Source organism: Temnothorax longispinosus, chromosome 7 (genome assembly GCF_030848805.1).
Source record: "Temnothorax longispinosus isolate EJ_2023e chromosome 7, Tlon_JGU_v1, whole genome shotgun sequence".
Lineage (NCBI taxonomy): Eukaryota > Metazoa > Arthropoda > Insecta > Hymenoptera > Formicidae > Temnothorax > Temnothorax longispinosus.
Genome location: NC_092364.1, coordinates 8334433 through 8354560, shown reverse-complemented (window position 1 = coordinate 8354560; position 20128 = coordinate 8334433). Strand labels below are relative to the sequence as shown.

Here is a 20128-nt window from a genome sequence, read left to right as displayed (position 1 = left end):
GATTAGCATTGTGCCGCGGTCAACGCGTAGGAATACCATTGTCGAACGCGGCGCCGCGGCGCGCCGCACCGCGCCGGCCGACCGCGCGCCATCGATTTTCCGGCGAACACGACGTGCCGCTTTCCCGGCGACGCGGACGGCGGTGATGAGAAAGCCGTGCCGGCACGCAAAATGATGAAACCGAATCTTTTTCATTATCTTTGTTGACGCGACGAATCAATTATTAATGACGAAGGGCAAAACGACAATTCCTACTCTTGGTTTCCTGCGATGTGTAAAGGGTCTTGAATTCTTGTTCTCTTTCTTTTGTAGTTTCTGACCGAGTCATTGACGCAAGAAAAATTTTAATTTTTTTACGTAAGAAAAGATATACAATATTATTTGTCAGTTTAAATCGTTGCGTGCGAATTGAAAAGTTAAATTATTAACTGCGAGGCTTGTAGATTTCTACGGCATCGATGCAGTTCGAACGGTATCCAGTTCCGGTTATAATTTTACGAGGGAGCCACGATGATTATATTGTTTATTCGCGAAAGTAAATTATTTTAGTAAATTATTTTACTAAATATAACTTAAATATATAATTACTGAAAGAATTTAAGGGGTTACATCATTATACCTTTGACGGACCTAAAACTAATTAAATTGAAATTAATTTCTATTGTGTGAATATATATAAATTATGTTTTATTAAAAAATAAAAATACACGGCTTGTAGAGTAGTCTTTTGAGAATATCTTCTAAAAATTTCAATAAAAAAATATAAAAAATTAAGGTCTTGGCAGCTATTTTCGGATCAGTATTTGCAAAAATAACGGTTGTGGTATATACATATATGTACTAGATCCTACACCAGAGAGATATCTTCGCCCCTTCTCGAATCATGTAAAACAAAAATTTTCCATTAAACTAGATTACTATAGATGAATAAAACTAGTGTTTGTCAATAGCCAATTTTGAAAATATTGATTTTTCGAAAAATAGCAACAATTTGTAGCAAAAAAATGCGATTTAATTTTGACCTAAACATCGATTTTTTTATTTATAAAAAAGCTAAGCCATAAATCGGAAAAAGCACAAAAATACTATTATAGATTATTGTATTAGAGAGTAATAGAGCTGTAAAATTAAATTTTATACAAATCGGTTCACTATAATGTCCAAGATATTTTTAGTACCGATTTTCAAAACATTGTTTCGGGAAAATGGTTGCCAGGATCTCAATTTTTGATATTTTTTATTGAAATTTTTTGGAGATATTCTCAAAAGACCATAACTCTACAGACATGTATTTTCATTTTTTAATGAAACATAATTTTACCACATAAATTTATACATCAATAATAACGCAAAAACATAATTTGTCCGCAAATAAATAATGTTTACATAAAAATTTGTTAATTTCGACCTAGTTTTAAGGCTTGTCAAAGCTAGGTAACCCCTTAAATAAATATATAATTAATAAAAGTAAATATATAATTTACTTTAAAGTAAATTATTTTTAGTTAAAAATAATTTTTTCTATGTGTCATTTTCCCGAGATAGATAATTTATATAGTTGAGACATCTAAAATCTGCTAAAGTTCCGAAAAAGTTTTGAAGATGTACATTGACTACTGCATTGGGTACTATATACATTAGTATTGCATAGTTATTGCATTAACATTATTGCATAAATTATTTTATGTAAATCTTACTCGACGTTGCCAAATTAAATTCCTTTTCATCTTTTTTTTCAATCCAAATCTTTTTAGCTTTTTATCTATATATTCTCTGTATATATTTTTTAGTTATAAATTTGTTGAGAGCAATTGGCACATTAGCATATACGTCGGCATACGACATAACAACGCGAAACCTTCCTCGAAATTTTAATCAATGTTCTGTTCATCTAATCGCAATTTTTACCTTTTGTAAAATCCTTTACCTTTTGTAAAAGTTATATTTAAAAAATTTTTTATTTATTTTTTTAAATATTTTTTCTATAAATAAATTGTTCAGTGATTTTTCTCATAGTTCGCGCTGTACTCTGCTCACATCAGCTAAATCTATAGTATCAGTCTCATGCATATGGACTCACATACTCATGCTCGGTGTCATTCAACAAAGCAAGTTGACAAGAAAATTCAGTCCTTTAGGGTGCGGTCACATGGATTGATATTTTCCGTGTAATGCGTGTCGCGTAACCAATCAGAAGTGCGAATATGCGTAACCGAAAATGCGAAATGCTTCTAATTGGTTACGCGGTTACGCGTTACGCGGAAAATATACATGCCATGTGACTTTACCCTAGCTTAGAACCGCGCAATAGATAAATACCGCAGAAATGTTTACGCAGAAATTCAGCCTAATCAGCTGCCAAAGAGCCGTGCAGTACAAACATCTTTCATTTTTTCTACATAAAACGTATATCACATTCATATTGCATTCATCAGACATTAGATATTCCACATATATAAACGGACAGAGATTGTATAAGAAACAGAAAATATTATGTATTGACATATTTTATATATATTTATATATATGTTTTTATATGGAAAATTGTTTACTGGGATTATATATTAAAGTGTAGACAACGTGGCAATTCAAATTAAATGATACTTACTCGACGGGATTTAAAATATTTCTCGCTTGCTGCGTATTCGATTAATTATATGTCTCGCCATGTGTCAATTTCTATCGAAAGACCTTTACTACTCGCGCAATTAAACATGCACACGATGACATACATCTTTTCCCGTGGTCGTGGTAAAGTAGCGAAGTGTATAATAAATAGCGTTTAAATCTTTGATTCGTTGTATGCTATTATGCATCAGAACAGATCAGGTGTTGAAAAATAAATTTCTTAATTAAATAATATTGCTTCAAAAATAGCATTGTAATAAACTCGGACAGATATCAAGTTAATCATCTTCCTTTACAAGCGTAATAAAATAATACATTACTAATAAATTAATTAAATATACATTTACAGATAACGAAAGTATAGACAAATAAGTATAGAAATCGAACGCAATTTTTATAAGTGAAAAGTTAACATTGAATTAGACATCGAATTTTTTATATGCAGATTGATGGAGAAGAGCAATTAATAACTAAGTATGTTATTTATAATATCCAAAATATTTATATACCTAACATATGTTGTAGTATATGAACATGTTGGATATATTATAAATAACATAATTTTAGTTATTAATTACTCTTTCACCAATCTGCATATAAAAAATCCGATGTCTATTGATTACACATGAAGACCCGAAAAAATCTTTCGTGCAAGTAGAATCTTGCAAGTCAATAACTCTAAAATTAAGTGTGAAAGCGATATTGTCTAATCGAGCAACGATTCATTAAACTAGAGTCGAGGTTAATTGACGTTGATAAAATTGATCCATATCACCGGACTTTTAATGAACCTCGTAATTTCAACCGGAGAGAATTATGCTTAACGCTCGCTAAATAATTCGCCCGACGATGCCCGATACTATCGCTTGATGTTGCATTTCATCAATTATGAATTAGCATATCGATTACATCTTCGTTTGAAGTAAAAATAAGATAACTGCGTACTATCCTAGAACAATACAATGTTCGAAATCGGGACATAAGACGTCTGAGATACTTCTAATGTATACTTTGTTACTATAATCACTCCGTTGCTTTGAGGTAATATTTACTTGAGGTGTAATATTTACAGGAAAATTGATATTAATTTTCAGACACGTGACTGCAAGAGGAATATGAGGAATAAGAAAAACTGTAGCAAACGTCGGACAATACGAGCAAGCGCCATGTGACTTTAAAAGCCGACGTCACTCCGCGATCGCGGGAAGAGACCGAAGAGATCTCGTATAGAAACGAAAGAGGAGAGAGGAGGTACTCTGGTCAAGCGACGACCGAACGCGATTGAAGCGATTCTCAAGGAATTGTCATTGACTGCTGAATACTTGCGCAGTCACCACGCCGCTTTATAGTCCCGGCCGTGTAAGTAGTTTTGGTGTCACGAGGCACGGCCTTTCGAATTACTCGTCGGCGAGATAACACTCGCGTTTCGTCGGACGGCTACCTACAATAGAAATTCATTCGTGATAAAACGAAAGGCGGCTGAACAGGAGTCGAGGATTCAGAATTGGAGTTCGGGATGTTCTTGGAATATCTTGAAATGTCTTTCATTCAACTACGTCGCTCTGGGAAACTTGTTCTTTCCCGACTGTCCGCAATGTAAACTGGCAGCGGCAATGTAAACCTATAGCTGCTGCGTCTCTTCGCGCTTCACGTCACGTACGTCTTCTTCGACTTTCCGGTCTGAATTTCGGTTCGAATTACGTAATAGATATCCGACCAAATAACGTCGGGTGTCCAAATGTCTCGTGACATCTATAATAAGATTTCGAAACATTTATACGCCACTTGTAGACGAAAGCTGAATGGAACCCGTTCTAATAGACGAGATAGTCGGTCACTCCCATTCAAACGTACGCCACGTTAATTCAGCACGTTGCCCAATTGACGCGATAAATATTTGGCCGATTACGCGTTACTGACGACTGCACCGACAAAATGTACTGTTGCATAACTCGACATTTACAAGGCGAATCAGGACGATCGCCATTGAACGAGATTTTTTCTTCCCTCGCTCTGTGGGATACGGACCGCGCTCTCGAGGATCGTATCGCCGAGACGAGAAGAGAAGTTTTTGAAATGACGACGAGTGTCGGTCGGTCGGTCGGTCGGTCGGTCTCGCTCGACCTGGGACGGGGGCAAAGACGAAGGTAACGAAGGGGGACAAAGGTGGACGATAATACCAGCGCCATGCGAACCAGTGTGTACGGGTACGACTGTGCACGTCGACAACGACGGGGCACGCACAGGTGGGGCTGTATTCCCACCTACGAGAAGGACCCAGCGTCTACTTGATGAGGATGATGCCCCGTTCTGGTGGGAGGAATTTAGGTTACTCGTACCACTAGGGAATGTGGGCCGACTATATACCGGCTCATCGCGACCGTCCGCCAGTTCATTCCTTCCCCGTATTTCCGATTCATCGGATCCAGCATCATCACACGAACCCGCGATCTTCCTTTTGTCGTCGTCGTCGTCGTCGTCTGGTACTTGAGAGCTCTTCTTCAGCAACTCGTCCCTAGGTAAGTCCTGAGCAGCGGAAGAGGCGGCACAGCAGGAAGAGGAGGATCGTCGACTTCGAAACCTTATTGTATCTTCGAGGATCGCTGCTTCTTCAGTAAGTGCAATATTTCATTCGAGAATTATGCGAGCTCACGTCTCGACGTTGCACGATATCGGCGTGTCAATATTAACTTCGGAATATTTCGATGGAGAGACGATCGACTGTGAATATTCTTCGTATATTAAATAATTTTCATTTGAGAATGGAATAGAAAAGTTTAATAATTTATGAAGTACATAACTCCATTGTAGATTTTGTAAATTTTCTTTCTCGCTTTTAACGTTTTATTTGTAATCGGAAGAGTTTGTATTGAATTTTGCATTTCATTTTTCTATCTAAAATTTCAGAAATTTTCTATGAATGTTTATAAATTGATGATCAATAATGTATATATATCCCAATTTCTACATTGACGACGATGGAGACGCGAGGCGTAAAATGCATCTTTCTGTGCAACATCGAGCATTGAACTCTCCGAGATTATACCGGTTTTAAGTCCTGATTCTATCAATGCGCGCGTGTATTACATTCTCGGAATTAAGATCTCAGAATATCGCAGATGGGAAAATCTGAGCTTTGACCCGAACTGGCAGCGTTAGCTCGCCGAAGATATGACGTAATCATTAACGTGAGCTCGGGAAATTCCTGTCTTTGTTAGAACCTTCCCCATTTCGGGCGCGAGAATACGTCGAAAGAAAAATAGACGTTGCGCCAGCGATTTACGAGCTTTTGTTACTTAATGCAGTTGAGAGTTATCTTAACTCTGACGTGTGTTATTCAATTCTTGATATATACAAGGCGATTTGATTGACGCAAGACATTATTTTAATTTCAAGTAAATTACAATCAACGGATTTTTTCATTTTTGCATTAGAAAATTTAACGAATAATTGTCTAGAATTATATAATTTTTAGCGCATCTAATGCAGATCATTCTATTGATGTTAATTTTAATGATAGATTTTCTGATAAATTGGATGTCGATGCTCTTATGGAAAAAATTTCGAGAAATGCATTATATGTTGTAATTTTTTAATATGCAATATTATATATCCAAGTTTCAAGCTAAAAGTTTCGAAAAGTGCAGTGTCGTTTTCTCAAAATCGAAAGTCGTATATAAACTTAACCGTTTGTTATTAATTTTTAGATATAGTGAAAACTCCAATGCATCTTATAATTATGTTAATAATGGGTAGAAAGGTGGACAATATTATTTTTATGCCGACAGACGACGAGGCCTGTTAATGAAGAAAGTGCGTAATTATAGAGACGATATTCGCGTAGTAGATTAGACAATTCTGTCTAATTTATTCTTCTATCCAATTATTCTTCAGTCTAATTTGATAACCAATTTTTAAATGTAATTTTACATTGAAATTATTTGGCAATACGTCGCTGTTCTCTGCTTTGAACCATTCTCTCGATTACTCGCGGAACTTTCTTAATCTCTCGCCGTTTCACCGTTTTTAATTTATAAATATCCGTGTTGAGGATAAAGAAATAACAATTCGTGTCAAGATACGAGACAAACATTCTCGTGTTATCCTACATCTCGCATGACGTCTTCGCCGCGCGATTCATCAACGAGATAAGTAAAGGGTCGCTCGTGAAAGTTTATAGGTGCAAGGTGCATCCTGGGAGTTGTAGTTAACGGATCCGCTCGATTTCGCATCCGACAGCGGCGACAGCAGGGTAATTTTCACGATGCTCACAACCTCGCAAAAAACCTGTGAGCTTAAAGTTACATGTAAGATTAGATGGATGTTGAGGGTCTGTTATAATCTGTGAGTCGAGTTGAATTTCGTATACGGACCCAGACAGCACGCATGTCCAAAATCGGCACAAGGCGTTTTGAAGACATCTTTAAAACTGTATTAAAATTATTATAAGACGTCTAAAAGACGTCTTATGTTTCGATTTTGGACATGGTGATATCTGAGAATGTCTGAAAGTTTCTTACCTAAATTTTAACGATAGGTCTTTGGTCTTTTGATGAATTTTGTCACTTTTTTCGCAGAAATTTCAGATACTCTTTTTAAAGGTTTATCCGATTTATAGATAGTCAGCAAATAAAAACAATTCGCCGAAAACTTGTGCAAATTAATTACGTGAAGCGATCGAATCAATCATACGTTATTGACATGTTATTGACCTTGAACATACTTTTTTTTACCTCGATGTGACCGCATTTCACAAGCATTTTCGAAACTGCCAGACAGCCCATCATCTCTAGTTACGTGTCCTTATTTCAATTGCTTTCGTCCTGTTCCGCAAGTTTCCTCACTAATCTCGAACGTTGAGAAGGCACTCGAGTAGAACGATGCTTGTCGGTATTTTACAAGAAACCGAAATACTTTCGGATACCTAAATAAATGCGGATAATAGTAACAACGCAGATTGATTTAAGATCAAACTTCATATTTGGAGAAAATAATTTTAGTAAAATGATCTTAGTAAAGAGAATTTAATAAAATTTAAGAAGAACTTGTAAGTAAAATATTTCTCTCTGTGCACTCTTTCTTGCAATTCAATAATATAGAAATAAAATTCAATATTCAAGAGATGGAGAGTGAATTAGAAAGAGACAAAATTTCAGAAAATTCCAAACTATCAATTTTAATTACTAGTAAAAAATATTAATAACTAATTAGATCGTAAAGTTAACGAGGTCTCTTTACATGTCGTAACTAGAAAAATTACTCTATGAAATTGTTTTCACCATTTATGAGTTTCAAATTAATTCCTCGGTCATTAACTGATCTTACTTTATGAGCTAATAGTTTGAGTAATAAAATTTCTTGGATTAGTAAAATGTTACTTCGTTTGAAGCATGTGAAGTTGATGTCAGAATGTTTCGGTCGTTTATGCTATTTAAATCAGCTATGAAAAAAGAAAAACTTTACATGCTATACCTCTCACCGGGGGATTTGAGGCTCTTAATGATTGTTTCGAAATATACGCTTCTTTTTGTATCAAGAATGTTTCTTGACATTTTACCCTTTTTCAACTACGCCGCGGTATTTAAGTGAGATACGATTACATAAACGATCATGCGGATTACACGCGTCCGCATTTTTATAATGTCTTTATATTACTAATTTATTTCGTTATATGCATTTCGTTATACGTGGAACGCCAAACACATTATTTACGTGAGGCAAATTCTTTTTTGACTACTCCTCTAATGATCCACATCACCTTCGAATTCTCCTTTCACTTTTTTTCGCATTACTCGCGCGCTTCTCTGTGCTTTCCTAATAGATTTAGAGAAGATTCTCTCCACTTTTAATATGTTATAGAAATCGAGATTATAGAAGAAATATTTTCTTCTATAGCCAAGTTCTATAGCCGAGCCAATGGAAAACGGGAAGATACTTTTCTTCGCGAAATCGTCATGTTTCCTTGTCAGATAAACTTTGCGCTTTTAAGATAACTACGATAATTGCGACGATCTTGCACAAAGCGACGCGTGGAAAGCATACACGATTGTACACTTGGCGCTATCACGGGATTTCGACACTTTATGTAGGTAACGAGTTAACGTTGACACGTCAACGGCAGCTCGTTACGCGAAACAAAATAGGAGGAAGGAGATTAATATCGTTATTGTGAAGTGGCCAGTAGTTAATGCCGCAGAGAGTGAAATTATCGTCGAAGGATCTCACGGATCCGTAAACGTTTCCTCGAATAGTGTATCTTTCGATTTTGTCGGCAAAACTTCAACCGCTTTTAAAAAATTGTACAGACCTTATTTATTTTCTTCCAATTTTGTTCTATTTATTGTTATGTTAAATATTGTATTTATTCAGGAAAGATGGTTTAATAAATTTTTCAAAGTTAACTGCTGAATTATGTTGCCGACTTTAAAGTAATTAAAAAGCACAAGTTATCGAGGAATACGAGTGTAAATATAGAAAGTCAAGAGTTTTGATACCAATACGCATAACGTTCCACACGTTCCGCATATGGCACATGCTAAAAAGAACGGTACTCCTTTCCTCACTACCATACGATACCTGTATTTGAATATATATATATATATATATATATATATATATTACAGTGAATACATATATATACTTGAGACACGAAAGTAAAATATAGTATTGTACATTGTAAAGATAACGGTAATAGCTGTTGAACGAGAGTTAAAAATGAGCGAAATCAAAAACTGTGTCAAATATGCAAGATATGAGCGTGATTTTAACTAATGGACATAATTTCGCGTGACATCTGTCATTATGAGGAGGCCAAGCGGAGATCGCTCGACTGAGGCTCGGCATAATTAAAGGCCCGAAACTCGAGATCGCTATCTCCGCTTTTCAAATCCCGAATATGAGTCACGAGCGCATTTCTATTTGAGCATCGACCTGAGAGTCATTAGCAAAGTGGAACAAAACCGCGATTATCCCACCGAATAGACTCCGCCGCAGCCGAATCGCCGGCCGATACTCGACAGAAGCGGATGATCGACAGCCTCGGCTCTCGTCCGGCGAGCTCTTTCCTCCTCGCGGACTCGATTCGCGCGGAGCGGACCCGTCTCGTTTTTGCCGCGCGCAGTCGGATTCCCCAGAATCCAGACGTGCGGCCCGTAGTATGCGGGATACGTCGACAGGCACGACGGCACGTTGCCGTTAACAAAAGTCCAACCTCGGACGAACTGTAAGAGACTCCTGGAAGAGAGCCGGCTGGACGTAAAGCCGGCCAGCTAACGGTCACGACGCGCGATGTGGTTCGCGCGCGCATACACGCGCGCGTATACGCTCGTATAGGTATGTATACGAGCGCTCGCGCCTCCGTGATGTTCATCCTACACCTACAATTCTCATTCTCATACTCATTCTCATTCTCGTTCCTGGTTCTTTCGCGTGAATGGCGACGACGGCCGCGTCGCGCGAATACCGGGAAACCTCGACGCCAGGTCAGACGACTGCTCGGACTCGTTCGACAGTTTCGATTCTGTCCGCGACTGTCCGTCACCACTTGTCCAAGTAAAAATAATCGTTGTAGCTGAGACAGTGGTTTCGGCAAATCAGCGTATGAGTTCTTCGAGGGACTTCGACAATCAAAAGTTTGATTCTTTACTTTTAATCCACTTTTATTTCCAAGTAGAAAGTAGGTGGAAAAAATATCAGAATTTTTTATATTATTAGTTAGAATTTATAATATACAAATATTTTTAGATTTTCTCAGAATGCTCAGAATTTTTCAGATTTTTTTATATAGGTACGAATTGAAACGTTTTGCAGAAAAACTCAGACAAAATAATAAAAGATTGTGGTAACCGCATGTGCCACTACCAAGATGGGACTACACTAATTAACGGCGTGCATCAGGCAAAACGCGAACAATATTCATTGCGCTGATTGACGCTTTCATCGACAAGATCGATTTGGGCATATATTGTGGAGTCTCACCATCGCGATTCGCAGAGAGTCGCATGGTATATTTGGGGAACACATCCCCTACATATACATACATCATCCAACCATACACGCCTCTCGATCATCATCATCATCTCACGATCAACGACACGATCCCCAAAGATATTTCAGATTTTCCCCGCCAACACATTTTTGTAAAAATCTGAATAAATATGAGAAAATCTGTGCAATTTATCAGAAATTTTTATACATACGAATATTGAAATATTCCGAAAATTATCATCCAATTAATTCTGAGAAATATATATTTTCTCAGAATTTTTTTATAAGTTTCAATTCTTATAAAATTCCTGAGAAAATATGAGAAATTTTTTCACCAGGGTATAAATACTTCACCGAAAAAAATTAGGAATTAGTTTTCGTTTTTATTACATTTTACATATAGACATCTAAAAATGTTCACATATGAAAAAAACTAATAAACAAATCTTTTTCCAAATATACGGAATGTTTTCCTTTTTACACTTTTCATACATATTTTTGTTAATTATCAACGATTAAAACTTTAAATTCTTTAGTTTATATTCTACTAGCTGGTTATACCCGGACTTCGCCCGGGAGTCGTTTTTCTTTAAACGACTTCATGTGTGTTTTAATATCCTTAATCGAAAAAAATTCCTTTATCAGTTCGGATACCAATTCCCAAAAAGATCGGTAACGAAAAACTATACAGTTTATGGCACTTCCTGGGAAATTCTACCCCTATTTTGTATACAATTTTTTAAGATTTGGTCAATTATTTCCCGAAAAATTGGAAAAATTTCGGATACCGGTTCTCAAAAAAATCGGTAACGAAGAACTATACACTCTATAACACTCCCCGGAAAATTCTACCCCTATTTTATATACTTTTGGTAAAAATTCGGTCGAATAGTTTAAGAGTGTATAGGAAACATACATACATACATACAGACATTTTATTTTATATATATAGATTTCTACTTTTTCAATGTGTTCAACATTCTAATGTGATTCAATATTTAATACAAATTCTATATTCCTTGATTTGCAGAAGGAAAGTGGAAGGCTTTAGTTTTTTCTCTGCAATTATATTTCGTACTTCCGGTCAGTGAGGGATTCTGTGTCACATTGCAAATATCGTACACTGTCCGGAACACAAACGTTTCTCCATAATTGAACGATCATTATGATTATTTTAACGACTGCCGCGCAAGTATATCGGGTAAATTGTTACGTCGCAGCTTGTTACAACGTAACTAGTATGTGCGAAGCAAATTGCTGTACTGCTGCGATTGCTGCGTACGCTTAAATTATAGGTACGATCCGTTAAGATATCGATACCTCTACGAGAATGGCGGGGTAAACGGCCAGAGCATAATGTTTTCAACCGCGAATATTATTAATCTTTGTCACTCGAAGATGCGGCGTGCCTTCACAGCTCACAGCAAACCGCAAGTATTAGGCAAACACGTCGAGCACGCATTGTCTTCCTGACGATTGCTTAAACCTTATACAGAAAAAAGAAAAGAAAACAACGTGCGAAAAGTGTGTATGAAATTTTCCTTCGCAACAACGTGCCGTACGAATCTCTTCGCAATTAGCTGTAGACAGTTAATTAGTTAATATCACATGACAAAAAACATAATAAAGTAAAGTAAAGTAAAAGTGATAATATTGTAAAACGTAGCGAGTTTTCCGATGTATAAATTACGACAAAATAAAATTTAATTAAAGAAAGTTTATCCGTAGAGAGGAATTCACGATTTATTAATTTTGAGTCTCTTAAAAATCAAACTGATCAAGCCTGCGAAATAAAAAGTAGAGAAAATTGATGAAGCTATAAATTCATACTCTAAAATTAAGCAATTTATAAAAAGTGGAGTTGATCAGTTATTAGTTGTATAAGTTCCAGGAAAGAAGAGATAAAATGTAACTTCATGTATAATTCCATTATTTGTAATAGTAAATTTATGATTATATAAAGCATGTCGGTCGATATTCATGATATTATTTGCGGTTATGCCGCGAGGCAAAGTCTTGACGAGTACGCTATACCAACATCGAGAAATAGTTTTTGTATTGCATCTTGATATTTTTCATATCGTAAATAAGTGCATCATGCGCGTCTATAACGTTCACGTAGGTATAGACATACGAGGACATTATGGTACCTGAATGCTAGAATGTTGATGCAAAGAGCGGTTAGTTCCATAATGAATAAAATCAGATAATTCGAGACTTTCAATTAAGTTTGTGCGTAGTACAAGCAGGTAAGACGTACGCGGGATGTATTTAGATAGGTATATATTATCAGAAATTTTTTTACTTACAAATTCCTTAAATAGTCTGAGATTGATATTTCGGTCGAGCTAAACTTTCATATGCGCGATATACTTTTTATATATACAAAATATTAAAGGAATATTAAATTTCCCAGAGAGGATGTATGTCCAAAATCGGGACATAAGACATCTTTAAGACATTATTAAGATATATCTTATGATATTATGTCTATAAAAGACGTTTTATGTCCCGATTTTGGATATATGGTGCTGTCTGGATTGTCACTAATTTAAATATCCTAGTGATTCAACAATATAATCGTATAAGAAGAAGATACGGAATAACGCATATAAATTGCGAAAAAGTGAAAGAGTACGCACCTTAATTAATGCAATAATAGCAATTTCGCGCTGAATAAAAATGTATGCCCGGTAGCTCGAACTTCAAAATTATAACACGAAGCACGGACTCTTCTTCGTACACGGCAACCCTCGGGCGATGCACGTGTCTTCCATTTTTTACCGAGTGAGAATAACCAGACTAATGAGTCGATACTGGAACAACTTTCCTTTCGATTAATGTACCGTGTCGATTGGCCGATGAGAATAAAGCTGCGACTTTTGCTCCTTAAATATCCTATTTATCAAAAGTCCATCGTACTTTCATCGCCGATATCTCTTAATCCAATTTCTTTAAAATAAAAGAATATAATTTTACAGTTATAATATTAATATCTTTTATTCACGTTTTTGATATAATGTGCAACGTTGCGTGCAAATTTAATGGTTCTTCATAACCTATTCGTGATATAACTTGGGTGATCCTCCTGAAGTTATATCACGAGTATAATATACAATTTTGCATTATATTATTCATTCGTACATAATCGATTACATAATGCCTTAATTACATTGGTTAATTTCCATACGCGTTTAAATTTAACATTCCGGAATTCCGGAATTCTGGAATTCTCCGGTTTCAATTGACTATAAAACAACGCTCATTTGCATTCGCTGGAAAAAATTTCCATCGACTCAAAACCTAGACTTGCCAATAAGATAAATCTGAACGAGTGTGCGAGATATTGTAAACGCTTAAGTTTTGATCTTTTAGTTCCAGATTGCCATTAAAATGTATTCTTCCGCTGCTTAACTCTATTTCACACAGAAAATAATCGTAGTACTAAATAATATCTTAAAAGTTTCACGCCATCTTTCTATAGAATTTTTAGAAACGTAAATATTTAGTCTTTTTATCTTTAAAATGGACAAGGATTACGTTGCATCGAAAGACAGGGATAAAAGAATTTGAAGAAAATAACCATTTTGCTATTATTTTAAAGAAATTAATGATTTGACAAAATAAATATTGCGCATTTTCAAAAAATTATGTCTTATCGATGAAGATTTTATATATATAATATATATAATATAAAAAGTCGACAGAATTATAAAAATGGCTGTAATTCGTGAAAGCATTTATAAAATATGGTTCGAGGGTATCGTTTCTTTGAATAGATAACATATTATTCGTTTATTTAAACTTAATAAAATAATAAAATATTAATTTAAAAAATAGAGCAAATAAGCTAAAAAATTAACGATAAAAAAATTTATTTCTAATTTATAAATACTACCTAACGATACAACGGCATTTACTACAAGTATTACATTTAATTGCTTTTACATATACTGCATATTCATAATTTGTCCAACTAATTATTTTGATTTTTGAACTTGTCAATTGGCAAGACTTGACCTAATCTTGTAACATAATTGCATCTTCTTTATCTGATTCTTGTTTGGGCGGCTAATTTTTCTCGAATTACTATTACATTATTTTTGAAGTGCTTGATTCAGTTATAATAACGCTGTGACACACTGCAGAAATCCGAAAGAGGTCTAACGCGATATATCCTCGATGGCGATGCTCATCCGCCAATTCGTGACGCGAGTGTCACGAACGGTTTAGAAAGTAGCCCCCCTCGCCGAGACTGGCAATCGTGATACGAGGAAAGTCAGCTTGCCCGATAAAAATTAGATGAAAAAAGGATGCGTTGCAAAATCACATCAAGTTTCACTGGTCGTGGACGATTCAGACTCGTTTCTAAAGTCATCGCGATCGTCCAATCATCCTCTCTAAGCCGCTGATCCTGAACGGCGCGCACTGACATTGTCTCTCAATCTCATCACATTTGTACCCATTTCATAAGATCATGTACGATGTTTACTGTATTTATTATCTTTATGATTTATTAATATACAATTTTATTACGTTTTTATACGTGTCTTGTTTAAAATTATAACGTTCTACATTTTGACTCTGGTTTCAGTTTCAAAACAAGAAGCCCAAATAGTTTCGTACACTGAAGAACCCATTTTGTTGAATCAACTAAAATCTTTGGTTGGATATAATTTTAGTTGATTCAACAAAATGGGTTTCTCAGTGTAATTTGACATAAGCTTCACTCTTTGAAATATATATACTTCTCTCTGCCTATTTCTTGATAAAGGTGCTCGACGAAAGACGTAATTATATTCTACAAAGTTATGCCTTGCTAAAGTGACAAATGAAATAATATTGAGTAATTTTCAGCGACCGCTAAATTTAGTTCCGTCCTCCCTGATGGTTATTGTACATAAAGGCAATGATTTAATTGTCTTTACGTAACACCTCCGTCTACCTTTAAAGAACCGACGAAATGTCCTGTCTCGCGATTTGCGAGGAGCAACATATAATGACGCGCAACAATGAATTAGTGGTTACCTTATAATTACATTAATTAGCCGTTGCTTTATATAATAGCGATACATTGTAACGTCGTCGGGGGCTTCCGCGTTTGGATGCAATGAGAGACGATAATGTACGTGAGAAGAGTCTCGGTTAGAAGCTACTTACAGCGGCATGATTAGATCTGTAAGAAGCCAAGGAACTATAATTCCTATTCTAGACTGCGTTACGCGCGTGTGATGTAACTTTTAGTTAAGATATAAATTCGATTAGGAACTATTCTTTAGTTATATATACAGAAGAGCAACGTTGTAATTAATCTTAACGAGCGAACCGATCGACGCGTAGCAGCCTATATGTGATCACGGCGTGACTGGACCCCAACTGGCGCCAACTAATTTTATTCTTTTCTCAAACATGCCCCGTGTGTCATCCACAAGTTACTTAACACGATCGTGTGGCGGATTATGCGTGTCGCGTATTGCGATGTATTCACGCGTGTACACACGAGTTCGCGAAAAATTAGCATTTTGTTGCCGTGTTTTCGTATACTTTTGCACGAGTGTTGATTCGACTTGACTTTGATTTTTTATGTCATTTCATTACTCGTATCTTGTAAACATGTAAATATATTTAAAGAAAAAATAAATGGGATTATGTGTACATCACTATTATTTGAGAGGTAGACGAAGTCGAGAATTTTATCTTTATATATGTATACAGGGCGTTCCAGGTTAGGTCAATGAAACTTCAGGGTTTTATTAAGAAATTGAATTTAGAACAAAAAAGTTCCTGATATAAACATTAGGTACGGAAACGCTTCTTCAAAAAATTTACTTAAAAAAGGGATAATATAAAGGTTAATGAGACCATTCAGAAGGACAACAATTTTATTAAAAGTAAAAGAAAAATAATTTTTAATTAAATTATAAAATATGATCAAAATAATGTCCCTGTTTATTAATGCATTATTTATTAGCTTATTAGTTTATTAGCTACAACTTTTTAACTTAATATATATATATATTATAGATATATAAAATTATAATTCAAAATGTATATATTTTTTAAATTAATCAACTAATTTTTAGTTTTTACTTTAATTTTGGTTCTAAATCGCGTGAATTGCGTGACGTAAAGTAAAATGCTTTGTAAATATACCCTTTAATCACAACATATTGATTGCGTCGAAGCTGCTTTGTGTGAAGCGCAAGATAAAAAGGAAAATGGCTGCTTTTGAAAGGAGACGCGTTTCAGAGAGGAAAATTGCGTAGGTGAGCTCAGCGAGGACACATTAATGAGGTGCTCGCGCATAGAAAAATTTTTTTGCAAGGGATTTTGCACAACCAGACTGGATATAGCAACCAAATCCATGGCGCATTCGTGTCGAGAATATATTCTTTCATCGGAAAATTATGATATCTTAATGTTATGCACATGTCGCCTCGGTGAAGTATCGAGATAGCCAAGAACACGAACCGTTGATGTAAGACTGTCAAGAGTGTCAAGTGACGAGAGTTCGAGGCAACGACCGAGGGGGTTTTGTAACCCCAACAAAAAAAGGCAATTACTCGCCAGGATCACTCGGCAATTGTTGATTATGTCAATGTTATGAGAAGATTGAGTTGACATGGAGAGAAGAAGCTTAATAATGTTTTATTAAAACATCATTAATTCCTTTACCTGCTGGGATTACATAGATTTCATGACAAAGAGTACACATTGACGAGTATTTAATAGTTTTATTTCTAAGTATGCTTGTAAAAGTATACGAAAGATAAATGCAATCAATTAGCTTGCTAAAGAAGCGTGACATGAAAGGATTAAATTAGAGTGGATATTTCTTTAAATTGCGATGTAGGTACGTCATACATTCAGTATATGCACATATTTTCTTGTTAAAACTGTAATATTGATAAACATTTTCAATTATTACCAATTATACAGCATAATTGCTATTTATAACGTCAGTCGTCAGTCTTTAAAACTTCAATTTTTTCATATTCAATATTATTTGAAAAATATATATGAAAATAATATGGTAATAAAAAATAATTAGAATATAAAGATTATTTGAAAAATATACATATGGAAATAATATGGTAATAATAATAAAATATAAAGATGGAGTATTTTTTCCGGAATATTAGTTCAATTCTGTATGAAGGAGAAAGGCTCTCCGATTTAAGAGTTTTAAAAGTAAAATTATGGAGCGAAAGTAAATAGTAAATATTAATTGAAATGGATACGTGAAAAAGATGTTAACATCAGTCTTATCTTCAATGTATTCAATGTATTCTTTACTCGACTTTGTATGTTTGTATCCTTTCTCCGGTCTCATTCGCCAGAAGCGACCATTATATTCACGGTTTTTATCTCATTAAATATTGCCTGCAGCTCTCATCATAACCCATCAACCTCTATTCTAGTGAGCTATTAACTTTCAATCTGGACACTCCATTTCACGCGATATACATTTAATTGATGCAGTGTATGCCGTCACGTCACATGGTGCGTTAATTACGGCGGCACAATAATTCTTACGCTTCCATTCTTAATTAGCGGCTGCGCACAAAGAAAACGATACGGGTTGTCGGAGGATGTCGCTCTATCGCGCAAGTTGAATAAGAATATAGGAAAATGTACGGTGGATGATTTTACATTCCCTGGTGGCAAAAAGTCTCAGAATTTTTCATATTATTAATCAGAATTTCTATGAAAATTTCTAGACTTTCTCAGAATTTTTAAGATTCTTTTATATAATTGAAACGTTTTTCAGAAAAACTCAGACAAAGTAATAATAAAATAGTTCAGATTTTTCCCGCCAACACAACTTTGCAGAAATCTAAATATAATAAATATAAAAAAATCCGCGAAATTTATCAGAAATTTTTACTGTATACAAATACGGAAATATTCCGAAAATTCTCATCCAATTATTTTTGAAAGTATCTGAAAAATTTGGCATCTTATTTTTTTAGAATTTTTTATAAATCTAAAATATGAGAAATTCTTAGAAAATTTCTGAGAAAATATTAATTTTTTTCACCAGGATTGCCTTAACAATTCCGAGAGATTTAACTGTATTGATTGGATCATGATTCGGATCCCTTGTCCTTATGGTCGCGTTTCGTCATCAATGTCATGTAAATATTAATGATTATTATAATGCGAAAATGCCATTTATCTCGGCGACGAAAAACCGCTCATTGTCTTCGTAATGTATTGGCAGTATAGTAAAAGAAGGAGTCGCGGGTCTTTGATGTATGATGACTGATGAATATGGATGCTGTTGAATTATACATTTAGCGAGTTCAAATCACTGTACACTATTCTTGAGTACTTATGTCAGAGATACGAGTTTGTTAAACTAGATAATAAATAATAAATAATTCAGCATTTAACTTTTGGTAGTATTCTTTACGTCAACTTTCATTTAACTCGATAATCTTTACTTCCTATTAGTAATTGTTTGAAAACTTAACTGAAAATTGAAGTTTTTCTTCATAGATAAAATCACTCATTCTTACAACCATCTAAAAAAAGAAAAAAAAGTTTTAATTTTACTTGAACTTCATCAAATTGTTAACTCTCCGAGAACACACCTATTTTTTCATTCACGGAGAACACTCTGGGTCAATCTGACCTTACACACACTTTGATCGTCCATGCACCATTTTAAATTGACGAGTGCAATCAGCTTGAAAAAATTTTCAGATGTACTTGGAACATTGTTAAATCAATTAATATAAATAAAAAGTGCCGTTGGAATTATTTACATATTTAAAAAAATTCAAAAAAAAATTATTAAAAAAAAAATTCTTTTTTAATTTTTTTAAATATGTAAATAATTCCAACGGTACTTTTTATTTATATCAATTGATTTAACAATGTTCCAAGTACATCTGGAAATTTTTTCAAGCTGATCGCACTCGTCAATTTAAAATGGTAGACGATCAAATGTGTGTAGGGTCAGATTGACCCATGATTGTACTTTTGAAAAAAACGTAATTTACGAAAAAAATTTTATTTTTTTTATTTTTAATATTTTTGGCTAAACGTTTTTCTGGCAAAAAAAAAAAAAAGTCAAATTGACCCGATGTGTTCTCGGAGGGTTAAAACGATATTTAATATTATATGGTTTAATATTATAAATATTTATTTAAGTAATTATTAATTAAGTTTATATTTATTTACGTTATTATAAGTTTAATATTATAAATTATAAAAATGAGTTTAATTTAATAATGCAGTTAAGAAATTAATCACGTTTCCTTATTTTATTCAGTTTGATGTGAAAGCATTGTTCTTTGAAGGATTCCTTGAAAGCACATTCACGTCTATTTAGGTTAAATAAATTAAAAGATTGCGAGAAAACACACGTACGGCTCGTTTTTCTTCGACAGCTTTTAAAACCGAGCAAAGTGCTGTTGATTGCTGTCCGAACCGAAGATTGGCAATCGGAACAATGATTAGGGGAAACTATAGAAAGGTTTTTATTTGCTTGCTCTATGAATGCGTT

General features: G+C 34.6%; 1 protein-coding gene across 6 annotated transcripts in view; it reads left to right on the top strand.

The window, feature by feature from the left end:
* Positions 1–235: 235 nt before the first annotated feature.
* The window catches only part of LOC139815660 (C-type lectin 5), a 32672-nt gene continuing 12779 nt past the window's right edge, over positions 236–20128 (top strand). The window contains exons 1-3 of one of the 6 annotated variants that reach the window (XM_071782717.1): positions 236–357; positions 444–535; positions 3723–5242. The gene's annotated coding sequence lies outside the window, so the exon portion shown is untranslated. Of the gene's footprint in view, positions 536–2572; positions 2929–3263; positions 5243–19714; positions 20099–20128 lie in introns of those variants that run through there. The other 5 variants (XM_071782719.1, XM_071782716.1, XM_071782715.1 and 2 more) reach the window with 5 other exon arrangements.